Source organism: Eriocheir sinensis, chromosome 10 (genome assembly GCF_024679095.1).
Source record: "Eriocheir sinensis breed Jianghai 21 chromosome 10, ASM2467909v1, whole genome shotgun sequence".
NCBI lineage: Eukaryota > Metazoa > Arthropoda > Malacostraca > Decapoda > Varunidae > Eriocheir > Eriocheir sinensis.
Window position 1 is genome coordinate 10,756,083 of NC_066518.1, and position 23,323 is coordinate 10,779,405.

At 44.4% G+C, this 23,323-nt stretch overlaps 1 protein-coding gene and 1 long non-coding RNA gene across 2 annotated transcripts in view; one reads left to right on the forward strand and one right to left on the reverse strand.

The window, feature by feature from the left end:
• Positions 1–16,480, reverse strand: part of LOC126996587 (uncharacterized) — a 233,883-nt gene extending 217,403 nt beyond the window's left edge. Inside the window, exon 1 of the long non-coding RNA XR_007751270.1 lies at positions 15,708–16,480. This is a non-coding gene — a long non-coding RNA (uncharacterized LOC126996587). The remainder of the gene's footprint in view (positions 1–15,707) is intronic.
• LOC126996585 (achaete-scute complex protein T4-like) overlaps positions 1–23,323 on the forward strand; it is a 99,824-nt gene that overhangs the window by 55,276 nt on the left and 21,225 nt on the right. The gene's annotated exons all lie outside the window — the stretch shown is intronic.

Consider the following 23,323-nt stretch of genomic DNA (forward strand, 5'->3'; position numbering starts at 1 on the left):
ATTTACATTACAGATTATGATTATATATATACTTTTAGTGGTGGCCTATTACGCTTTTAGTCTCCGCTGAGGGTCAGATGTGGTAGGACCCGGCCCTGTGGTAGCTCAGACGGATTCTTTCTACAATCGCGCCAATTATTCTTCCTTGGTTCATGTTCCACTCAACCGCAGCATCAACTGAAAGGGGCAAGGACAGATGGGATGAGAGAGATTTTCATCACTCTGCGTAGGTTGAAAATAGTCAACCGTTGGTGGAGCTTGAACTATGGAACCCTCTGGTTCACACCGTCCGTGTACTGATCGCTAAGGCGCCGCGTCCTCATGTGAAGGTAATCCCGTAACTTATCAACTTGTGAGACTAAGAAGAAAGTCAAACTGACTTATTAACTCTGCAAATTCATGAGAAACTAAAAAGGAGCCAACAACGGATTCAAATAAGAAATTCATATGAAGAGCGGGCCGGGAAATTGCTTTCCATACCGGGAAACAATGATTACTCTTCACTGAACTATTATGGCTTCCCCAAGAAGGATCTGGCGCAGACAACTCCAGGGCCAGGCACGCCGTGCCACCACGCCAACGGGAACATCTCATCCGAAGCCTTTGTGTCAGTGAATAATTGTTAATTAATTTTTCATTTTGTGAGCATACAAACTCTTTAAGTTGCCCTACCCCCAATGTCTGCACATTTCAGATCCATTCTGTACACTCTTGAAAGATTAATGTTGTGACAGCGTCAGGGGCTGCCCTGTCGCCTGGGCGCCTGGGGCAGCCGTGGGCAGGCCAGCGAGTTGGTGCAGCTGCCGCCGTGTTAACGCTGGACCGGGGCCAAGAGGGCGGCGGGGAGGGGGGGAGGCAGCACATTGTTCCCCGAGGTCAGAAATGTCTCCTCAATTACGCACATTAAGTCACTTACCGACGCATACACGCCAAACACTCGCTGAATATTAATGAGTTTTATCTTACCATCATCATGCCAGGCTTTTACTGCACAATAAAACTTGGTAAATAAAACCATCGATTAATGTGGTTGAATGATAATTCATGAGTCAGTGACCCAACCCCAAACCTCGTGTGTGTGTGTGTGTGTGTGTGTGTGTGTGTGTGTGTGTGTGTGTGTGTGTGTGTGTGTGTGTGTGTGTGTGTGTGTGTGTGTGTGTGTGTGAGAGCGCTCGTGTTCGCTCGCTATCTATCTATCTATCAATGAGGCGAGGGAAAGCTCACTATTATACACACACACACACACACACACACACACACACACACACACACACACACACACACACTTTTAAATGAATGTGACTCGTTGTATCATTAGTTCAGTAGTTAACTCACAGAAATATATTATTACATTACGTAGGAAAATCTCTCGTGAACACGATAGTGTGATCAGAATGCAGTTAAAGCTCCACGTATTGAAAACACAGAGTTATTTATAGCAACATGGCACTCGCCGCTACCATCACGGCGCGCGGCACGCTGCGTGATTATGTTAAAAAAAAAAAATGTGTCGCGCGCGCCGTGATGGTTGCGGCGAGTGACATGTTGCTATAAATAACTCTGTGTTTTCAATACGTGGAGCTATAACTGCAGTCTGATCACACTATCGTGTTCACGAGAGATTTTCCTACGTAACGTAATAATTTCTTTTTGCAGTCAACGAACATCTGTTGAAAATAGTGAGCATAATTAAAACATGTTATAAACATTTTTTTAACATCTTCACAGTTCAACTCAGCGTAATATAATTTTCTTATTTGTTTTGTCGAGTTTTTTAAATACATCTTGATTCTACAGTCATTGCTGAGTCTGATGGTGTCAACCAAAACTGGCTATCTCGTATGTGAGGTGAGCTATGGCATATAATATAGAAACATGTCTCACCAGAGCATGGTCCGACATGAGTGTTAGCGGGAGAGCAGTGCAACCAATCAGCTGCAACCTTTCCAACCTGCCTAGGCACCAGGAATTTAGCTTAATGAACAAGGTATAGCTGCGCGTGCCCGCAATGTTCATCTCCGTACCACTGACCCTTGAGCCTGTGGTGGTGAGAACCCATTAACTAGGGTCACAGGGCCAGTGCGACATCCGGGTTACTATAGTTTACCTACCCCAGGTTTCCCCAGGTAACTATTTATCGACCATCCTGAGAGGAAGGATAGACTGCAAAAGCTGTGATTCGAATCTTGGCTCGCAGATTTGTAGTTAGGCACGCTAACCATAGCACAGCTGAAACCCATTACATACACACACACACACACACACATATATATAGATATATATATATATATATATATATATATATATATATATATATATATATATATATATATATATATATATATATATATATATATATATATATATATATATATATATATATACACGCGGAGCAATGGTTTTAAGTTAGAAAAATTCAGATTCAACAAAGACATAGGCAAGAATTGGTTCACCAATAGAGTGGTGGACGAATGGAACAGGCTTGGGCTATGTTGTGGGTGCCAATACTGTAGATACATTCAAGAAGTTAGATAAAGCCATGGATGGTGAAGTAAGGTGGGTTGAGGTACAGGAGCTGCTTTGTACGGGCCAACCGGCCTCTTGCAGACTCCTTACGTTCTATATATATATATATATATATATATATATATATATATATATATATATATATATATATATATATATATATATATATATATATGCTAACCTCCTCAACCTTTAAAACTGATGAGCTGCAGGCAGTAAATTCTTTTAAAAAGGAAAAATCATCACGCGCCCACCAAGTGGTCCCTGCGTTTCTCTCTAAATTTCCTAGTTTTCCGGGCGACAGGTTTCGGGGGAGAAATGTTGGTCCACAGTCCACAGCGGCGGCATGTCGGGTGGTGGAGGCAAGTGACCGACACTCGGACCGAGAAGAAAGCTTTCCTGCCATGCACTGAGGCACGGCATGGGGGGGGGGGGGGGGGGGCGAATAGCCGCGGGGGAAGGAACGAAATTAAGAAAACAAGATTTGGGAAGGGAATGTTTGGGCAAGCGTTGTGTTAGCCTCGTATTTAATCTTTAGCGTTTTGTATTTGATTTTTAAGATACACTGATAACAATTATACTTAATTAAGAACTCTTCGAGCAACAAAGCTCAGTATAATTTATGTATTAAATGTATGCCCAGTAAGAAGGCTTTCCAAGTGGCATGAGATAATTAATTCTAATACGGTAAGTCTGTAAAGGCTTTGAGGTCTGCCGTACTCCGCCTGAAATAAACGAAATATTGTGTTTCGTCTCATGCGGAAAAGAAAACTTTCCTTTGCCTCCTCCTCTTTCAGACACCACCACCGTCACTGCCTCCTCCTCCTCCTCCTCCTCCTCCTCCTCCTCTTGCTCATACTCCTGCTCCTCTTGCATCTCCCCTTCTCCACTTCTTTACCGATTTTTTTCACCAACTTTTTGCCTCTTCTGGTTTATCCTCTTCACAAGTTTCAGATTTTGGCTCTTTCTGGACGCGTGTTGTCCCTCACAACCTCTCCACGCTAGTTCCAGTGTTGCCTCAAGCCCGCCACCCCTCCCCGCCCCACCTCCCTTCCCCGTTGCCTCCCCCCCCCCCCTTACCTCCTCCAGCCTCAGGACGATCTTTCCCCTTTGTGTTATTGCTCAGCACTTCCCTGTCCTTCCCAGACTTACTCGCATTTTCTCCCTGCAGCTCCGTTTTCCTCAACCTTACTCCCTCCTGTCAACACTCAACATTCTCCTTCAACATTCTCCTCGCCTCTTGATCCTCAGCAGATGTGTGATCTTATTCCCCGGACAAAAATGATAAAAAAAAGAGAGAGGGAGAGGGAAAGAGAGCGGACTTCCTTCGTCACTTCTCACTTTCTGTCCCAATCCAGCGAGTTTTCCGCGGTAAATATCTTCCGTCTCCTCCATTCCTTATCCTTCTCTTCCTCCTCCAGAGTCTTTCGTCGCTCCCCTCCATTCTCCTTTCACTTTTTTCCCTCCCATTTTACTTCGGTGTGTGTGTTTTGTGTGTTTCCTTTTCTCGCCCGGACAAATGAGCGGCGGGGTGCAGGAGGGGCGGCGCGCTGGCTATATTGTCTCCCTGTTTGCCGAGTTGGGTGACCCTGCTCATCAATTACCCTCCTTACGGACATCTCGCTGTTGACTCTCCCAAGATATCAGAGTAATGTTTTTGGGTGAGTCTCCTGTTTACTTTACTTTACTCGTGTTCTGTGACGCTTTAGTGGTGGTGGTGATGGTGGTGGTGACAGTCGGCTTTCATTCCTCATTTGCTTTTTAGTTCTTATATTTGCTTGAACCTAATTTTTATATTCTCTCTCTCTCTCTCTCTCTCTCACCGAATAATATTAAGTACTGTGTGAATGATGTGAAGAAAATTTTAGTTACAAGAAAAATGTGTGTGTGTGTGTGTGTGTGTGTGTGTGTGTGTGTGTGTGTGTGTGTGTGTGTGTGTGTGTGTGTGTGTGTGTGTGTTATAATAATCATCATCAGCCACTACAGCCCCCCCCCCCCTACAGGACAAAGGCCCTTTCCAACATTATGCACATCTTTCTGTTTGTTATTGTACTCCATCCTGCTCCGGCAAATGCTCTAATACTGTCTCGCCACCTGATCCTTTGTCTGCTCTGACTTCTACAATTCCTGGGTTGCCAGTCTGTTATTTTAGTTGTCCATCTGTTATCATTTATACGCATGATATCGCCTGGCAAAGTCCATTCTTTATTCTTAATCTTAATGAAAATATCTTGATTCTTTGTCTGTTTTCGAATCAATGACGCTCATTTCTTGTCTCTCCACGTTACATCCAGCAATTTACAATTATTAATTTGCTTATTTATTTGGATTTCTGTAAGTTTTGCAATCTCTAATTCATACCCTCTAGCTTTTACATTCATATCTTTGTGCTTCTTTAAAAGACATTTTCTTTCCTTTCTTTGATTACTGCCACTGTTCATTGGTGCCTTTCCTCCTACTTCTAGTGTTACCCCCATAATAATTCTATTTAATATTGCATAATTATGGTTCCTCTATATCTCCTTCCACCTCCGAGTGTGATTCGAAATTTTATTCTAAATTTTTAACTAAATTCTTTACACTTCTCTCTGACTGCAATAATACTGGGATGCTTCTTATGCATTAACTCTTCCCTCTGTTCTTAAGTTTGAGCCCAATTTACATTTTACACGGTCAATAGTTTCCAATTTTTACATCCTCAGTTCATTATTTCAGAGGCCCTTCGCTCCTTGTTTGGTCATGCAAAGTTATGGGAAAAGGTTGCTCACTTGTTTTTCCAAAGGGTGAGAGGAGTGATAAGGTGAAATGCCGCGTATGAGGTTATATATATAATCCTTTGTGGTAAGAAATTTTCCGGTGCCTTGGCTTAACCTGGAACGCATTTAACAAAGAATCGTGGCCATGGAAGAAGAATGATAAAAAAGTCTACTTCGGCTTCCGCTAGAATCTCCTCGTCTTGCTTGTCGATTTCATAGCAGGTGATTTTCGCTCATTAGTCTCTCCCTTCGACCGGCCAAACATCAGAGTGTATTTGGGCTGTCGTGTTTCGGACATGTCTTGGCGCGGTGCGGTTTGGGGAGGGGGCGGCGGCAAGGCCTCGAGAGCCCTTGTTTGATCACCGAAGGAGCTTGAGGCGCCTCGTTCACGGGACTCGCATGATTAGTTTGTTTGTCTTCGCTCTTATATCGTGTATCCCACAGAACGTATTCTTCCTCTTCGACTCCCTTGTTAAGTCACGCACGTTCTTTTTTTTCTTTGTTTTACGTCGGACACATGGAAGGGTTTTTCATCAATACTTATATGTTGGCGATTTGTCTATGCTATTGCTGAGAAGTTGTGTTGCTGGTGCTATGGTAAACATGTACATTGAGATTAAGGGAAAAAATATAGAAAATTGACAGTAACGTGTTTCCTAAGGACTCTACATCAGACCATTTTCCATGTTTCTCTATCAACAAGATTTGATTCCCTACAAAAAATTAAGTGAAAATGTCGTTTCGGGTCTGCTTACTAATAAGGTTTGAGAGGCTCATAGACATAAATTTGTTCACTTGTCGTCTCTTAAAAGAGCGTCAATTCTTTTTAGACTTCTTTTCACATATTATTCGGTGTTGACCTACTTTCCTTTGAACTCACACACACACACACACACACACACACACACACACACACACACACACACACACACACACCTAATCAGCAGGCAGACAAAGCTATTATCCACACGTCAAAACATGCCTGTCTTCCCGCCCTTAATCCGAGCGACACACAAAGACAAAATCCTCGGTCTAGAGAGTGACTTGTGGGCCCAACGAGACGCCTTCCTCCCCTCCTGAGACGACACGCGTATACGCCTAAGGAAGGAAAGACGAGGAGAAGGAAGAAGTATAAAGAAAACTTCCTCTTTCTTTTTCTGCTTCCCATCGAGTCTCGTTCATCACATTCCTTCTATTATCGCAGCGCCGCGTCTCGTTCCAGCCGTCATCGTTATCTGATGGCGGCTGAGGCGGTGGTAGTGTCACTGGTGGCAATGTGGGAGAGAGTGGTGATGGTGGTGGTGATGTGGCGATGGTGATGTGGTGTCGGTAGTGGTGGGAATCATGTATGTGGTTCGTTGTTGTTGTTGTTGGTGGTGGTGGTGGTGGTGGTAGCTGGGTAGTTACGGTGTTACTGGTGGTGAAGGTATTGACTGTGGTAGTGCAATCGCTGGGTGGCAGTGGTTGTGGTAGTCAGCAAAGTGATTGTGGCCGTGGTAATTGATAATGGCAGTGATTTTAATGGTGGAGATGGTTGTGGTGCTCGTGGTAAAGTGACTATGTTAGCGGCGGTGCATATGGTGAGAGGGATGGTTTTGAAAAAAAAAAAAAAAAAAAGAGTAGACGACAGTGGTGAGGCACGGCGAGAATGAGGATAACGGTCGGGAATCTGATATGCCAAGACAGAGGAGGCAGTGGTGTTGGCCGGTGGTTGTACTGGGTGACAATAGCCGTGATGAGCGTTAAGGGAGTCGAACAACAACGAAGACACTGGTGATGGATGTAACGGTAACAGCAGCGGCATTAGAAGCAGCGGAGACTGATTAAATGTTGGTGTCTTGAAAGAAACCAATTTTTCGTGCGGGAGTGCAGAATTTAGAGAGGCGACGCGAGCGGCGGAACCGTTGCTACTTTTCATTATGGGACGCCCGCGGGAGGCTGTGCACTTCCCCCCCACCCCTGCACCCCCCGGGCCGACCCTTGGATACGCCGCCTTCACCCGTCCACCTCGCCCGAAGACGGCACAGTTTTGCATCTCGAGGAGTGCCGGCGGTCCTCCCTTCCTCGCCCCGCGGAGCACTCGACACGGGGCGCTCTGCGGGGCCAAGGCGAGAGGGACGCGCCGCGGGAAGCCGATTGTGCCCCCTCCCCACGACAAGACCCGCTCCAAAGGCCAGAAGAGCGCGCCCAACGTGGGTCGTGGGGGAACCACCCATTGTCGCGGCGGCTGCCAATCATCCAGCGAGCTGTTGACAAACGTTGGTTACGACCGAGGGTCTCCCGAACGGTTTTGTTCCCCTGACAATGGACGCCCACACCCCGCCGCAGGTCCCATGTCACCCCCGACCCGCCCCTTCCCGGACATGGGCGACAAACGTTTGGAGGTGAAGCAAGGTATGAAAATCGTTCAAGGGTGTCCCCCTAGGTCATGCTGTTCTCGCCGCGGAGGGACGGGATTATTATTTGCTAATTAGTTGTTACACTTGAGCGAACTTTTGGTTGTGTTTCCTTTATGTCTGACACTTAATTTAACGAGTACAAGGGATGAGAGAGAGAGAGAGAGAGAGAGAGAGAGAGAGAGAGAGAGAGAGAGAGAGAGAGAGAGAGAGAGAGAGAGAGAGAGAGAGAGAGAATCACGTGGCAATTTTTACACCTTCGACGCTTGACTCCAGTGTTCTGTCTTGGAGTGTTGAACATGCCTGACCATTTTACTCTCGCCTCCCTTGACTGTCATTCCTTGTCCTCTCAACAGTCACCACAACACAAGAATACGCTACATTTTTCCACTTATTATTGCTTATTCTTGCTCTTGCTTGACCAAACAATATTTCCTACTACCACTAACCGAAAATTATCCCAAAGAAAACCTCACTCATACATTTTCTTCCTCTGATAAAAAAATAATTGCTAAGGGGAGAGGGTGAGGGTCAAAGATAAGGGTAGAGGGGAGGGTGACAGTAAGGGTGCAAAGTGAAGGGTTGGGATGAGCGACTTTGAGAATGGTAAAGGGTGAGGGACGAGTGGCTTGTATGGTATAAAATAAACAAGAGCAAGGGTGACGAGGGCGGCGTAATGTGTGCACGGTGAGTAGGGTGAAGGTGAGTGCGTGGGGAGAAAGGTAAGTAAGGAAGTAAGAGCAAGGGGTGAAAGGGTGAGTGGGACGAGAGAAACAGTGAGGTCTGGAGAGTAGGGTGAGGACGAAAGGTGAGGAGTTAAGGTGAGGGGTGAGGTAGAGTAAAGGGTGAAGAGATAAGGGTGACGAGAGATAAACGTAATGGTGTCTGGAAAGAAGGGTAAAGTGTGAGTGTGAAAGGTGAGGAGGTAAGAGTGAAGGGTGAAGAAGCAAGGGTGAGGGGTGAAGAAGCAAGGGTGAGGGGTGAAGAAGTAAGGGTGTCATTTGGGCACAAGACACGACGGAGGTGACGACACTTGGCTATTAGTATGAAAGGTGGGGCGGCGGGGCACGACGGGAAGGTATGAGAGGACGCACTGTGGACGGGGCGGGGCGGGGCGGGGCTTGGTGGCGGGGCGAGGGTGCTGACCGCGAAAACAAAAGAACTACGTGATCTGTTTTTTACGTTATGGCACTTCCGGGAGTTTTACGATCCGCCTCGGAAGTAGATGTGTGACGGGACTTAATATGCATGGACAAACAGACAGACAGACACACAGCAAACACTCACATCCTCACGACCGCCCCCCCACGCCATCGACCCAATTGTTTTATTCGTTTTATGGACAAACCTGAATGCACTTTAAAACACTCGTCCGTCTGAAGTAGGCGCGCTCCCCGGGTTGGTTTTATTTTTCTTTTTTCTTTTTTTTTAATTCCCTTCTCTTTTCTTTTTTCCCATCGTCGGGTGGTTTGGTCGGAATAATTATGGGTTCACACAATGGAATCATGACGCGGTGGAGGCTAAGTAAACATGAATTAAAACATACACCAAATGTTCAACAGAAACTCGGATATATTTTCGAATATTAAATGGGTGTATATTTCTTTTGCTGTGTTTTTTCTTTTCTTTTATGTGTATTAGCTTCATCATGTCTTTAATACGACCTTTTATTTTGCTAATTTTTGCTTCCCTGGACAAAGGACACGAAGAAGGATTATTTTTCAGCAACATAACGACGCAGTTTCCTATCAGTGCTATTGTAACATTTTCCAGTGAGCTCAAGCTTTTATTGGGGGAGCTTTTAACTGCCTAACACTGATCACTGACTGTCGTTTCCTAAGATTGCTGTTGTAAGCTTTTCCAGTGAGCTCAAGCTTTTATCGTGGAACTCTCTAACACTGCAACACTAAGAACTAAGAACTGTCTAAGAACTATCAATGCTGCTGATTACTCTTCCCAACCAGTGCAAGAAAAATCTCTCCCAATCACTCAAGCTTTTATCGCGGAGCTTTGAACTCTTCACAAATAATTTATTACCGGAGTCTTACAACCAGTCAGCCAGTATCAACAAGAGCCAACAGGAGCCTCGGAGTTCCTGCACGGCACACGCACACCCCAATACAAGCACGCCCGCATGCCAGGCCCCCGGGGAGTCCTTGTAAAGGCGTGGACCTCCTACAACTTCGAACACAGTTAACAGATGTCGCCTCTCTGATAAATTCTTGTATCTGTCGATCACTACAGCTCCCCCAACCCCCCCGCCATTATCAGAAACCCTCCCCTACTCCCATCCCCCCCAATCTTCCTCACCCTTCCTCTCTTTTCTTTCCTTCTTGCACATACAGATCATAAAGGATAGTGTTGAGATCCTTTGCGTTAAATGCGTTTCATGAGATCTGTCCATACCCTGCAGTCTGGCGCGTGGCAATTTCACTCATCACGCCATGCACCGCCTTGCCTTTACACAGCCCAAGGGAAGTCTGAGCATAATATTGACGCTGGGAAAACAAATAAACACCCCAGGATTACCAAAGCAGGTCAACATGTGCAAGCTAAGCCACCATCTACTACCCTGCGATGACGACGGCGGTGGTGTTGGCGATGTTGGCGGTGCAAGGCCCTCAAGGTTACGCAAAGACCAACCACCACCACCAACTGTTTGCCTTCCTAAGCTGAACTTACGAAAAGACCAAACAGCGTTGAAAAGAATAACACACGAAAGAAAATAATCCTCATCTCAGTCAGGACACAAAAGAGGCACTAATGAGAGAGAGAGAGAGAGAGAGAGAGAGAGAGAGAGAGAGAGAGAGAGAGAGAGAGAGAGAGAGAGAGAGAGAGAGAGTAATGGTGGTGGTGGTGTACATGGTGGGCTCGAACCTCGTCATTATCATGCATGACAGGGCAGCCTCCGACCCCGGGCACCCCACCGCCTTTTGGGTCTCTCGGTAACTTGTTTCTGCTACTGCACCTCCTACCCAATCAAAAAGAGGAGCTGGGAGGGGGGGGAGGTAGGAGGAGGAGGAGGAAGAGATGAAGAGGAGGTGAAGGACGAGGAGGTGAAGGAAGAGGAGACGAAGGGGAGGTGGAAGAGAAGATAAAGAAAGTCAGGAGTAAAAAAAATGGTGAAAAAAAGAGGGAGGGAGAAGGTGGAAATGAGTAGGACGAGGAGGAGAAGAAACAAGAGGAAGAGATGAAAGGGAAGGTGGAGTAGTACAAGAAGAAAGAGTCAAGAGAAAAAGATGATGAGGAGGAGGAGGAGGCAAAGAGGGAAGGAGAAGGTGGAGATGAAGGAAGAGACATGGAGGAGGGATTGGAAGGGGTGGTGGAGGAGGAGGAAAAAGTCAAGAAAAAAATAATGATGATGATAAAGCAATGAGGGAAAGAGAGAGTGGAAATGAAGGAAGAACCATGAAGCAGGAGATGAAAGGGGAGAGGAGGAAGAGGAGGAGGAGGAGAAGAAAGAGGCAAAAGAAAAAGAATGAGGAGGAGGAGGAGGAGGAGGAGGAGGGAAAAGGGGGGAAAGGGAAGGTGGAGATGAAGGAACAGACATGAAGCAGGAGATGAAAGGGGAGAGGAGGAAGAGGAGGAGGAGAAGAAAGAGGCAAAAGAAAAATGAGGAGGAGGAGGAGGAGGAGGAGGGAAAAGGAGGGAAAGAGGTGGAGATGAAGGAACAGACATGAAAAAAAAAAATACAAGATATCATCGAAGCCTGTCAGACCTGTATTTTCATTTCGCGCTCTATTATGCAATCAAGAGCCTGACAGAATGACGAGTGTTAAAACATGAAGCCTTCACTTATTCATAACAAAACGATGTAGCCGCCAACAGTGTGAATAACAACCAGCGCGTTAATCAAAACGGTCGGCTAAAGTGGCTCGGGCGGTGTGTAGTACATTCGGCTTAAGGACTAAACGTATCAAAATCTGAACCCTACGAGTCTACTGAGCGTGTTTGGTACCGGATCGGCGAGCTTGTAAAATAATGCCCCTGTTCCCTGTCGCTCTCTGCTTGGCTTGCGAACACACTCACAGTCCGGTTCAGGAAGGAAAAAAACATGGACCCCCTAAGGAAATATCGGGGTGAATTTCCATAAATGTCATCATAGTCAACAAGGAAGGGTATATATATGAAAAAAACTACTATAAGAATACTTAAATTAGCAATGCTCGCTGCACGACTTCCAGCTTACGGTGGCGATCATCAACAGCCACTAATTTGAAATGACTTGCTGCTTGACAATAATGCAACAACACACTCCAGACACAACAATATTGTAAAAACATCAGCTGATTACACAGCAAATTGCAATAACACGAGTCTAGCATTAGGCATTCACACATCGACACTGAGCTGTTCCGCACCACGACACCCGCCACCGCTTCCTGAGACCACTACGAGGACGACGCAGTGGTATGTGGACATTCACAGAACATAAATCATTTAGACCCTCGAGGGGCAAAGACCTTTGAGAAAAAATGTAAGACGTCAAACTTTGCGATCCAGCCAAGCCCTAAAAGGTTTATCAACAGAATAACAGAGTATATTTACGAGAATCGTTTTGAGTCAAAATACAAAATTAGTCGCTTCGTCTCGTTCCCAAACACGGGTTTTGCTGGATGTAGCTACACCTATTGTCAAGGGAAACTTCCCAAAATACATACTTTTTTTACTTGTCACGGAATGGCTATAGCGACGAAAACTGAGAAACAAATCTACATAACCCTTAAAATATTACGGCCATGCAATAAAGTTTTGTCACATTTATCAACTGATTTATTCAATTTATTCAATTTAGAGAGAGAGAGAGAGAGAGAGAGAGAGAGAGAGAGAGAGAGAGAGAGAGAGAGAGAGAGAGAGAGAGAGAGAGAGAGAGCGTGTATGTGTGTTGGCGTGCGTTTTACAGAGAAGGCAGTTCAACAGAAAAATAAAATAAAAAATATTATACTAAGCCAAATAAAACACTGTTCCTACAAGAGAAAGACTGGAGGAATTCCAAAGCAGATGGTGTGTGTGTGTGTGTGTGTGTGTGTGTGTGTGTGTGTGTGTGTGTGTGTGTGTGTGTGTGTGTGTGTGTGTGTGTGTGTTTTAGGTAGTCGAAAACCTAGTCCTAGAGTATATATCATTTTACTCGTTCACCTGATTTTAATAACTCACTCGACATGCACCTTTTGACTGCTCGGGAAAACACTTTTTGCTACAGTTACGCCTGAAGCTTAAATGTACACGTATCGATAGAAAGGAAAAGTCATTAATTAAATCATCTCTCCTTAGGCCATGTATAACTGACTCAGTATATTTCAAGTATATATAGATCAAACTTGGCTCTTATTGGAGGTCATTACAACACATGTGGCAAAATTTGTAAGGAAAGCGCATTTGGGTTCAGTTTATACGTCTTCATTTGTAATTATCTTTTATTACTTTTAAAAAGGCGTCTGCCAACAACCTAGCCAAATTTAGGAGATGCGAGTCGGGCCCAATGTATTCGGGGAGGGGAAGGGGATGATGAGGCCTGACTTGAGGAATGCAAGGTGTTGACCAAGGACTGGCGAGGAAGGAATGGCGAGGCGGAATAGAGAAGGATCACGAGCAACAAAAGACGGAAAGGACGAGGCAAGGTATGGAGTTGCCGAGGAGAGGGAAGAGGATAGGGGCACACAAAAGATGGATAGAGAGAGAGGAGGTGGATAAAGAAGAGTGTAAACGAAAAGGAATAAGATGATGATGATGATGATGAAATACAAAAGAAACAAACAGGCATACAAATACTGGAGAAGCTGAGATGACATGGATGAGGGAGACCAGGTAACAGAGCGAGAAGAGGAGGAGGAGGAGGAGGAGAAGACGGGTGAAAAGGAAGACGGAGGAGGGAGGAGTCTGTGGCCAACGAAGCAGAAAATCATAACACCTTAGCCGACCACCACAAGGGTGGTTATAAGAGAAATGTGACTCTCATGTGTCGGGCAGCACACACACACACACGCACGCACTGAGGGGGAGAGGGAAAGAGAGAGAAGGGGGGGAGGAGGCTGCACAGTCTACCTGGCGGAAAAGTATATTTGCACCTTTCCAACGTAACCTTAACACATAATAATAAGCATGTGACCTTCCCTTCGCGGCCCAACACCTGGAGAGGGTCATTAGTGTCCCTCTGACTGCTTTCAAGAATATCAAGCGGCTCGGCTAACAAATGGAGGCAATCATGGAGAACCGCTCAGGCATGGGGCGCGGAGGGGAGGCACTCAAGTATTACCAATTCAACAAAATCTTGAATCCTAGCCAAGAACAAAATAAGAAAGAACGTGTAGAAGTTCGGTGAATAATACAATACCATTAAATTCATGCATTAAGTCGGTCACATGTGTATCATGGCCACAATAGAGGATCAAAATTATGAAGAGACACCAACAAAAGCGTTGCCGCCTCAGCAGCCAGTTCCCGAACCTTAAAGTTCACAAACTCGTGAACCGAAGCGCCAAAAGTGGAGAGAAACAGGGAGTGTGTGTGTGTGGGGGGAGGGGGGGACAGGGGACAACAGGAGTTAGGTCACTGATGGGGCTAATCGTATTCTAGTTAATGTGTGTATGGTGATTGTTTGGATTGTTTTATACAGTATGAAAATGCTGTTGATGAAGTGATAATATTACAGTAAGGTAGGTGATGGTTTGGTTTGCTTAGGCTTAGTTTAGTGAGTCCGAGTCTGGTATATGATGGTAATGAACACCCTCAGGTTTAGGAGCATGGTGAAAGTAATACAGAAGATATTCATATCGTTACTTATACATGGCATACCAACGAGAACTTCCTCCTTTACCCTGCCACTCACACCTAGATCCCGTCTCTAACCCTGGCCCAATATCAACCCCTCCACGATATCACTTTAACCGGCCCTCATTCACCCTGTTATTCGTATTGAGACCCCAGCACCAAACCCCTGCTTCCCCCGGACTAGCTAACACTCCCCATAACTCCCCCATATCAACTGCCAGATGTCAGCGGGGAGCTGTATTAAATGGTGCTTCAGTTCACAAGTCGCAAAAGTTTATGGCTCGGCAGTGAACAAAAAAAAAGGCCATTATTTGTGTGCTATATTAAATAAAACTAATAACCCCTCCGTTTATGAGTCACTATGCCATGCTAGGCCTTAGCACAATAAATGCCAACCTGTAAGTGAAAATATGCTGCAATAGGCTAAACTCGTGGGCGAACAACGAACTAGGGTTTAAAGCACGATAAACTAAAAGCTTCGACAGAAACAACTTAAACATCAACGAGCACGTTAAATACTTAAATACATATCCATGCAGTATCAGGAATATCTGGAATACATTGATAAACAAAAATAGAAAAGCAATGAGCAAAAATGTAACAGAATCTAAACAATTGAGGAAAACGCATCCGAAACATTATCTAAAATTGAATAAACATGAAAATAATCCTATTATTAGGCTACTCATGAAACACAATGGCACTAAAACAATCCCACACGTATGCTGTATACAAAACGCCATTGCAACACCCTCACTGGTGAACGCAAAATATATAAACGCTGAATATTTACATTGACAGTGAAAACACACACACAAAAAAACTGCACCTCTAACTACTAAACACACACAAACAAAAATAAATCACCTGTATCAAGTGAACACGACTTACTACGCTTCACCCATGTAATCTAAACACACACACACACACACACACACGCCAGATGTACTATAAAGGATATTACTGAATCTATTGTAGCCATCTCGTACAACGATAAGGGGGAACGAATTAGATTGTTAAAATTTAATCAAGTTAAATTAAATTAGGTTAGAATTAGCTTGTCTAGATTGGTTAAAAGTTTGTTTACGTGTTATACGCTTCCCGCTGCGCCGTTGTTGTCATGGCGGCGGAGAAGGCAACTATAACTTCAAAATTCAAAACGTACCTATAACTGAAAATAACCCAATAAAATAAACATCACTTTGACCACATACCTCTCGCCTGCCCTCCGTGGCGCCGATACGATAATATTGCGACTTACCGAAGGAGGAGGAGGGACGAAGTGGCACCCTGCTGGCCTGACTGCTAAGGGGCTTCATTTCGTTACTGCTTTCCCCTCTGCTTCCTTCCTGCTTCTTGCCGCTGCCTCTGTACACGCTCCACAATGTAATGTTTAACGTCAGAACACTTAGAACGCACTAGATAACGTAAATTCCGGAAAAAAATAAAGTTAAGTGGACGTCACTCGTCCTTGTTTACGGACCCGAGGACGCGGCAACACTTGAGCCCCGGACAATCTCGCTCGGGGTTATGTATTTTCCATTGAATTCACATAGTCAATTATCTAGTAACTTATTTTTTTATTTTGTTGTTTATTTTATAATTTTTTAACTTGGATACATCAAAATTTCATGCCGCATTGATTTAAACTCCAGCAGATGATTGTCTTTCAGTCCCGGGCATGAGACGGGCCCTCACTAAGCCATTAAAACATGTTAACTGTAAATTTTCTGTCGTATACTAAAAAGATAGAAAATTTCCTTCATTTTTGTCCTTGTCTTGATCGGAACCATGGTATTAAGCTCATATCAGTGTTGGAAAAAGCGGAGATTGTTGTGTAATGTTTTGTTAGCCTAATAGACAGTGGCAGGACGATTAGCTGGTGGGTGTCTCGGATGCACCAGCTGATGTTTCAAGGTCGGTCAGTAGAGGACCACATTAAATTTAAGGACTAACTCTGAAAATTATACACTGGATGATTTATTGATAGACAGATGAATAAACAGATAGACAAACGTAGATATAGATGTAGATATAGATGTGTGTGTGTGTGTGTGTGTGTGTGTGTGTGTGTGTTTAACATAAAATGCTCACAATGGGTTTTAGAGACTGTCAAACGTCCTCCTCTTATCATGTTTTCTTCCCTGGGCGCGGCGTGTGGGGGTGATTGGTGTGACTCAGCGGGCGGCGGCGGCGGCGTTGCTATAATAGTGTCGCTGTGAGATAAGCCGCTTACAAATATGCGACTCACGCCTCTAAAGAACCAAACAGCATTTTTCCCGAGAATCCTGCTAAATTACGTTGTTTAGCTGCATTTTTTGAGGAGCTGAGACTCGGTTGCGAAGTGGATGATGGTAATATCCGGCCATTACTGTCTGTCTCCATGCGGGGGGCCAAGGGATTAGTGCGCTACCTGTGAAGTCAACGAGAGAAAAACGAAATGGCACGGAAACGCAAAAATGTGTTTCTTTATCGAGTTTCTGCACCCATGATATATATAATTACTTATTTCCCTCTATTCCCATGTATTCACAGTTACAGTGGACCAGCCGAACCTGAAAAACTCCTCTAGATTTTTTTTTTTTTTTAGGGCATCGCATGTTAATGGCAGTTAATGGCATCCATGTGGCATCCATGTGGCATCCTTCCAGTGTGGGGAGGTAAAAAAAGATTTGGTGGATGCCATCTCAAACTTTGAATTTAAAAGTCATTTTGAAGGTCATCAAACACTGGTTCAAAATTTGATTTTTGCTTGATTTTTTTATGATAGGGACCTCTTTGATTAAAGGAGATTATAAAATGACATTGTTTCATTTATTGCAAGTGAAGATTTAGTATTTTAAAGTGTTAAAATCCACAATTAACCCAAAAATGTACATATTTTTAATGTATAACTATTTCCATGTTGCCTGCAACTAGGGATGCACTGAAATTGCACATTTTACGTGCCAACTACCAAGCAAAGATTTGGCTGCAAGCAGATCAGGAACACATCCAGATATCATCTCCACTGGACACATCAGCTTGGTTCTCGTGTGGACAACACTTCCTCCTATCCCAGATGCTTGTCTTCTGCTTGTGACCTGTGAGTGCAAATCTAAATGTTGGATGACTCGATGCTCCTGCTTCAGGAAAGGTCTTACGTCAAGTGCACTCATGCCTGTGGCTGTGATGCAGCAATCTGTTGTAACCCAGCAGCCCCAGAAGATGCAAATGGTTCATCTGATTATCTTATATAGTTTATTCAGTGCATAAAGGCATAACATATTTGTATTGACTGAAATTACTGAAAAGAAAAGAGTACCATGTTTGTGATAAGCGCAACTTTTAAGTTTTTTTTTTTATATGTATATATTTAAGAGTGATAATTTGTGTGTAGAGTAATTACATGGCTTGCGTGCATTGCACTTCAAACAACATATAACCCTAAAGCCTAGAATTACCAAGCATGCTTTGATTTTATTTGAATAAAAAACTACGTATATGTTTTTGCTGATTTTTGCTGTTTGACCTTGAAAATGACCTTGAAAGTCAAAGTTCAAGGTGGCATCCACCCACACCTTTTTCTTCACTCTATAATTGATTGATCTGGCATGGATGCCTGCTATTAACAAGTAATGCCCTCAAAAGTAAAAAAAAAATCAACTTTGGCTGGCCCACTATTATCGTTCTATTCATTTATTAATCCTTTCATAAATGTATCCACCTTTCATTCAACAATTCATAAAGATAAATACCCATCCATTATTTCCATCCCTACCTATAACTATACGTATTTTCAACCTACTCCCCAAAAGAGGAATGAAAATAGCGTTCGATCCAAATACTACCCAGTGAAGTTGAAAGAGAGAGAAAGAGAGAGAGAGAGAAAGAGAGAGAGAATGTGTGTGTGTGTGTGTGTAATTCACCACGGCCTGATCACGAGTTGGACTCGCTTTCGCCAGCAGGTACCCTCCCGACGAGAGCAAGTGCTCATTTATCGTCGATCTCTGGGTACTGCCAGGACCTCACACACCACACACCCAATCCCCCTTGCTCAAGGGGGGGACAGTAACCACTCTTAGTCAACCGAAAGAATCCGGCCTGAGCGGGGCTCGAACCGCCGCCTGTTTGGCCGTGAAGCCTCGCAGCGCGGCGCTCTACCGACTGAGCCACCGAGCGATGTGTGTGTGTGTGTGTGTGTGTTGATGGAGGGCGTAGATTGTGGAGGATCAGAAGGATGGAAGGCCTGATCCAGGTGGTTTTTGGGCAGTGAACCATGGAAGGTACACACACACACACACACACATACACACACACACACACACACACACACACACACACACACACACACACACACACACACACGCTAGTAAGCAAACATGTATGGTAAACGCATGCAGCCTCCCCCCCCTCCTCCCAATTTTGCCTCAGGAGGAGAAAATCTAATGAAATATACATAAACAAACGTTCCAACACACACACACACACACACACACACACACACACACACACACACACACGTACACACATAGATAAAAAGATGGACGAAGAGATAGATAGATAGACGGAGAGAGAGAGAGAGAGAGAGAGAGAGAGAGAGAGAGAGAGAGAGAGAGAGAGAGAGAGAGAGAGAGAGAGAGAGAGAGAGAGAGAGAGAGAGAGAGAGAGAGAGAGAGAGAGAGAGAGAGAGACTTTTCAATATTCATAAACAAACACACTTAGAGGCTAATACACACACACACACACACACACACACACACACACACACACACACAATTATGCACGCTTGAACCATCTTTTCTACCCTTCGATGCATGATACCCCTGGCCTCCCTCTCTCCTTCCCCCTCTTCCCCTTCACCACTCCCTCCCCTCTAGTCCCCTCCTACTATCATGGCTTAAGACATCAGTGAGGGCTCCCAGCGGGTTCCTGAGACTCTGGCATGAGGGTTTGGAGACAATACTCGCAGGTCTTCTTCAGGAACCAACGCGAACACCTGCATATGTTGTTTTGGGTGGAGAGGAGCCACGATAACACGACTAGAGCAACAGAATGAGGGAGAAAAAATGGAGTGAGGACGAGGGAGTGTCCCCTGTTGCTCTGGCGGCCACCTATGACAACAGGGCCGCTGCAGGAGCTCACGACGGGCTGGAAGGTTAACACTCAGCGGCTCGTCTGTGTTGCGTTGTTAAATGCACCACCAAGACCCCGGCCGCAGGAGGTGGAAAGGAAAGGACGGGACGGGGCCAGGACCAGAGCGGGGCAGCAGGAGGCAAGAGGATGGAGTTCGCATGAGAGGAAGACAAAAGAGACGTGGAAGAGATTTCAGTGGGAGGCCCGACGGAGGGAAAAAACATGAAAGAGGCTACAGAGAAGTTTTTTTCTCTCTCATGGAAAGGGAGTTTTATAAAGGCTGTTATTTACTTGAGAAAGAAAGGTCGCTGGGGGGTTGAGGGGAAAAAATACGATATTCAGACGGGAGAAAGGATCGACAGGAGGTAGCGGGTCTACATATAAGGAAGGTTGGCGAACAAAGATTTAAAAGTGGAATGAATGCGGAAACAAGAAAACTATGATTAAATGGGAGGAAAAGAGAAAGAGAGATGAAGCAACAGAGTGAGATGTAAAAGAGAAGGAAATAAAAAAATGAAGAAAGAAGAGAAGAAAAGAGCAAGAGAGAGAGAGAGAGAGAGAGAGAGAGAGAGAGAGAGAGAGAGAGAGAGAGAGAGAGAGAGAGAGAGAGAGAGAGAGAGAGAGAGAGAGAGAGAGAGAGAGAGAGAGAGAGAGAGAGAGAGAGAGAGAAAAGACAGACAAACAGACAGACAGACAAAAAACTGATGACATTTTCTGTGAGCTACATTTAGTGGCATGAAAAAACAAAAAAGCATGCCATAAAGATGGTCAATAAATATATATAATCAAAGAACATACGAACAAAGTTACTGGCTAAAAACAGACCCTCCCTCGCCCCCGTCCCCCTCCCCCACTTTCCCCTCTCCCCCACACACAGTTCCTCGTCGCCATGCTCTCCAGGAAGGCCAAGAAACGGGTGTGGGGGGCCGGGGAGCCATCGCAGGACACGGCGCCGCCTCCTCCACACGCCAACAAACACGGCAGCACACTTTTTCCCTTCCCTGTGTCACGCTCGTCTGCTCGCCCCATAAAAGGCGCCACAACCTCCATTATGATGTAGAGGAGTTCCTTAGCGACTTCCAAGACCTATAACAAAAGTGGGAGGCGTCCTTCTTTCTTTTTGCCACTTTCCTGCCCTTTAAATCGAGACCAGAGGAAGGGGTGGGTGGGTAGGGGTGAGTTAGAGGGTAGGGGAATGTCACAGCTGAGAGGAGTAAGTTAGGTACAGTTAGTTAGTTGTATTCATTGCCTGTCGTTGTCATACTGAGTCGCCAGCGGTCCTAAAGAGGCTAAAGGAAATGAGGATGAATGATAAAAGTGAAGGAAGAAAGTAAGGAGAAAAGAACAAGCAGTAATTATGTAGGGATAAAAGCAAGGAATAAACACGAGATTGTGATTCAAAAAACTTATCATTAAACCAGATAAACACAAATGGATGAATGAACGAATATATTTTAGAATTTTTTTCACTGTAATTTTCTTGAATAGTATTACTGGTATATCGTTAACAATACACACTTCATACAATACTATTTGATATTTTGGTTCAATTTCTTTGTGTGCGTGTATGAGAGACAGACAGACAGACAGACATTGAAAGAGACAGAGACAGAGACAGATACATAGACAGAGAGAATACATGAGAAGGCATTGCACACCAAAATTGATGTTTAAATTACATTTCCATAAAATCAATAGGTGGGCTCAGCATTTTTGTCGATTCATTCCGGCTTAAGCTAGAAGTCGGCGCAATGTGTACCAAAGGAATATTTTAGCGTGGCTATTTCAGGGGTCCTTGTGTATAATTAGGCAGAACAGCTGATACTAAATGGAACGAAAATAAAAGCTGACTCTAACATCAAACAGTAATAGCAGCAGCAGCATCAGTAATAGTAGTAGTAGTAGTAGTAGTAGTAGTAGTAGTAGTTGTTGTTGATATTGTTGTTGTTGTTGTTGTTGTTGTTGCTGTTGTTGTTGTTGTTGTTGTTGTTGTTGTTGTTGTTGTTGTTGTTGTTGTTGTTGTTGTTGTTGTTGTTTCATTCTTCCTCTTCCTCTTCGTCTTCTTCGTCATCTTTTAACATTTTTTTTCTTCTCGTCTTCCTCATAACATTTATAAAGAATGAAAGAAAAAAAAAAGCAGCCCTGAGGAAAGTCATGATTCACCTGAGCGGCGGCAGAATCACCAAGAAAAATATATAAAACGAAACAATTTAGGACGAGGTAAAAATTAGTACTTAATAGGGCAATAAAACAAAAGAATGGGGGTGAAAGGATTGAGGAGGAGGAGGAGGAGAAGGAGGAGGCGAGGAGTGACAGGATTTTCACCTACACCTGCTGAGACCGTGATCAGCCAGGTGATGAAGGAGGCGAAGAGGGAGGAGGGAGGGAGGAGAGAGGAGAGGAAGAAGAAATGGAGGAGGAAAAGAGTGGGCGGTTGTGGGAGGAGGAGGAGGGAGAGGAAGCCAGGAGGAGGAGGACGAGACGGAGAAGGAGGAGGAGAAGAGGAGACGGAGGAGAAGTAATGGAGAAGAGGAAAGGGGTTGATGAGGGTGGTGAGGGAGGGAGAGATGTGGAGAGAGAGAGAGAGAGAGAGAGAGAGAGAGAGAGAGAGAGAGAGAGAGAGAGAGAGAGAGAGAGAGAGAGAGAGAGAGAGAGAGAGAGAGAGAGAGAGAGAAGATAAAGAGAGAAAGAGAGAGAGAAAAAGCAAAATAGTCTGTGGAAACGAAAAAACAAAAATCATATTACCAAAAGAAATCTCGACCTCTAATAAATAAATAAAAAATCATCCTTCCCTTCTCATTCTTCCCGCGATGATACAAACTATTTTTATATTAAGGACGCGTCGGCATGTACTAGTATCATCTTCCTGGAGTGCTGTGTTCTCCCTGCACCAGACAGACACAGGCAGCCGAGGAGAGGAGGAGGAAAGTAAAAGCAGGCACGCAACATTATATCACAGCGGAAGGTGCGGGGGCGACATCTCCACCCGTGCGTGAAGAGTAAAAGAGCACATTAGTTTTGACTGCATAATGTGTGTGTGTGTGTGTGAGAGAGAGAGAGAGAGAGAGAGAGAGAGAGAGAGAGAGAGAGAGAGAGAGAGAGAGAGAGAGAGAGAGAGAGAGAGAGAGAGAGAGAGAGAGAGAGAGAGAGAGATTTTACTACACCTAATGTGCTTCTGTGTGTGTTTACTTGTTTGTAAGCGTGTTTGTGAGTGATTTGACGAGAGAGAGAGAGAGAGAGAGAGAGAGAGAGAGAGAGAGAGAGAGAGAGAGAGAGAGAGAGCAACAGCTGTGCACCGAGGTAGAGGAAGTTATGAGCGAGTTATATTCGTGTATGTACCTGCGTGTAGTTCTGTGTGTGTGTGTGTGTGTGTGTGTACTTGTGTGTGTGTGTGTGTGTGTGTGTGTGTGTGTGTGTGTGTCCCTAATCGTTCTTTATAGCGTTCTTCTCTTCCTCCTTCCTCTTCTCTTATTTATATCACTCTTTCCTTCTTCCTTGCGCACTCTCGATGTTTTCTTTTTTCATATTCACAAATTCTTCTTCCTTTTTGCTCCTACCTTCTTTCTCCTTCTCCATTAACTTCTTCTCTCTTTTCTTAGTGTTTCAATATAATTTTTTTTCAGCATGCATAGTCTAATATTGAACTAAGAATCACTATTAGTCTAAGATAGATAGATAAATTGATAAATAGATAGATAGATGATAGATAAATAGATAGATAGATAGATAGATAGATAGATAGATAGATAGATTGATAGATAG